This window comes from Panthera uncia, chromosome X (genome assembly GCF_023721935.1).
Source record: "Panthera uncia isolate 11264 chromosome X, Puncia_PCG_1.0, whole genome shotgun sequence".
Classification (NCBI taxonomy): domain Eukaryota; kingdom Metazoa; phylum Chordata; class Mammalia; order Carnivora; family Felidae; genus Panthera; species Panthera uncia.
In genome coordinates, this window is record NC_064817.1 from 7,187,045 (window position 1) to 7,190,519 (window position 3,475).

Consider the following 3,475-nt stretch of genomic DNA (forward strand, 5'->3'; position numbering starts at 1 on the left):
CTTGTTGGCCCACTTGTCTTAATGCCACACAAAGTCATTGAGAAATGCTGGAAGGATCTACCCAAACCCTTTGACAGCAATTCATATCTAACCAATAGTATTATAAAATGAACATATCCCTACGAGACTAGTTCCACGATGGGATGCTGGATCCTACCTAACACGCTTCACCTTTACCCTTGATCCCAGATGTGGGCTTCAGTAGAAACCAGGATTTTTCAACCTCAGCACTGGTGACTTTGGGGGCTGAATGATGCTTTGTTAAGTGCCTTCTACCCACTGGATGCCAGTAGCCCCCCGGCCCTGAGCTGGGATAACCGAAAATGCCTTCAGACATTCCGGATGCCCCTTGGGGTTAAATCGCCCCAGATGGAGAACCACTGGTCTAAATCCTTCAGCACCTATATATAAACCTTGACACAAAATAGGAACAAAAGCAGAGACGAAAAGTACGACAAAAAGGAACTCACTGGCACTTTTGACTATGACCCTTCCTTGGCTCTAAAGCCATTTCAGTGTTTTGGTGAAAAAAAAAGGAAAGTTGTTTTAATGAACCATATGCCTTTCCTCACTCCCACCACACTTTTGCCTTCAAGTGTGTTTTTGTTGCCGTGAAAACAGAGCCTGCCTGTTTGTAATTATAATATTATTCCATAGCACATTTTGTAAAGACCCAATTGGTGCACGTCCAATCTCCAATTCTCTCTCTCCCCTCTTCTCCCTTCCTCAGCCAGGAGCTTGGAAAGAGGGAAGGAATGAGAGAAGGATGCCTCGTGTGCTCAGCTCTGACTTGGTTCTGATGCGTGCACTCGGCACTGACCTCTCAGGTTTCCAGGGCCTGCCAACCGAACCTTCAAACATGGCCTTGGCTCTGCCTCGACTTCATGCCACAGCAAAGTTCTCATTTGCTCGGTGTTTTCACCTAAGACCACAGACTTTGGGGAGAGCCAGTCGGGACTCAACAAGAGTGATGCGGTGAAGGGAGGGAGGGAAGAAGTAGTTACCTGTTCTTAAAATTTTTTTTTAGTGTTTATTTATTTTGAGAGACAGAAAGAGGCAGACTGTGAGCAGGGGAGGGGCAGAATCCAAAGCAGGTTCCAGGCTCCGAGCTGTCAGCAAAGAGCCCAACGTGGGGCTCGAACTCATAAACCCTGAGATCTTGACCTGAGCCAAAGTCAGACGCTTAACTGACTGAGGCACCCAGGACCCCTGCCCATTCTTAATCAGAATGAGTTATGATCTTTTACTCACAGCTTGGGTTACTTCTCTGGATAGGTCAGTGATGGCCATGCCACAGAAATTTCATAGAAATGTTTAATAGATGTGGTTCTTATACAATTTCTTCTCTTTTTATAGACTGAGATGTAAATAATAAAATGCTCAAATCTGAAGCATAAAGCTCCACGAATTTTTACATATGTATACATTCGTGCAACTGCCTCCCAGATGAAGATACAGAATATTTCCATTACCCTAGAAGGCTTCCCTGCCTCCACCCAGTTAATACCCATCCCCCACCTTCCAAGACAAGCGCTATTCTGCTTTCTATCAGTGAAGATCGGCTTTGTCCGCTTTTTTTTTTTTTTGGCTTATAAATTAAGTTGCACAATATGTACTCTCTGTGCCTTTTTATCACACAATACATTTTAAGTTCATGCATAGAGTTTTGTGTGCCAGTGGTTTGTTCTTTTTTGTTGCTGTATAGTATTCCACCATGTAAATATACCACAGGCCCCGTTAATGGATATTTGTGGGGTTAAAAATTATTTAGGGACTATCACGAATAACACAGGCAGACAAAATGCATGTAAGTCACTGTTTGGATACATCCACTTGTTTCCCTTGGGTGTTTAACTAGGAATGGAATTCTAATATTAACAAACAGGAAATATCAATCATTAAACTGAAATTTTTATATCAGTAGAAAGACTTAAAGGATGCAATGACTATCACCCATTTATTTGGCATAATGGAAGAACAGATGAAACCTTTTCTATTCATAAATTAGGAAAAACATACTAATGCAGCTAACAGTAGAGTGAGCACAGAATTTGTCCTGAAAGTGGGACACTTTCAGAGTAAAGGGGGAACTACTAATACCTGCATTGGGACCATGTAACCTGGACTCTCCTGAGAAAACCTGAATCACATCGTCACTCAAGCAAATTCTGACTCAGGAGACGGATGCTAGGGCCAGGTATAGAACGCCAACTTCAGAATTAACTTCCTTTTTGACCTTGGCTAACTTGTTTCAACGCTCATTCTTTAATCATGACATTGGTCAGAATCTTCTCCACCAACATGTTATAAATACTCCGTAAGTGGCAAATCATAAATCATAAACGCCAAATGCAGTCGAGCTGTCTAGGAAGGATCGAGGGCTGGAATGCAGACATCCTGGGTTGAGACATATGCTTTCAAGAGCTTGGCTACACCTGCATCTAAAGTGCCACTCAATTAATTTATGAGGTTCTCTCTCCCCTTTCAGTTTCTCTTCCACTTCTGAATACACTGTGACTTCAGAATAAGTTTAGGCTAGCCACATATGCTCTATGTTATTTTACTGAAAAGAAGTGAGCTGCAAATTACATCAACTGTTGTGACACATTTGGCAATATCTTCCTTCTTTATGCTTCAGGCACTGGACTCACTGTGGGATGAGAATCCCAGAAGCCCGGTGTGACAGTGCCTGAAATCTTCACTAAATTGAATCCCATAAAACTGTTTCATCAAGCTGATTCTCAATGCTGGGTGGAAGGGGGTTGGAGTCACCCTATGGAAGCTGATGTTCTCAGGCTTAGATGAGAGAACGATTTCTACCAAGTTGAGAAGTTTGAAAACAACACGAGACCATAAAGTTGCAATGCATTCTGAATATGAGTGGCTGCCCGTTTTCACGGGCATTTAAAACTACATGTGTCAAAAAACAGGTAGAAAACTGAAAATTAAAATAGTGTTCCTTGGAAGGAAAAACAGTATATACTGGCTACATGTAGAACATACTCAGATTCACTGCATGGAAATGATTAGTTGCATGGAAAGCAGCCATTCCAATTAATTCACTGGGAGTCACAGACTGCTAACAAAATTAGAGGTGAGGACAAGGACTAGGAACATAGTCTGAGAGTAGAAAACTACAATAATATTTACAACATGAATTCTTTGTGGACAAATCCTTATTTTATAAAAGTCACCATTACCTTAATGCTAAGTTCACGTTTTCTAAGAAGGTATGAAATGTGTTTGACTGAGTCTGTACCTTCTAGCTGGTATTGAAAAATTAACCAGTGTGGTCATATTTTTATATTTAAAAAAATCTGTATCTACACTACCATACGACCCAGTAATCATAGCCCTACGCATCTATCTCGGAGAAATGAAAATTTATGTCCACATAGAAACCTGAATGCAAATATTCACAGCAGCTTTGTTTATAATAGTGAAAAAGTAAAAACAACCCAAACATCAGCAACTG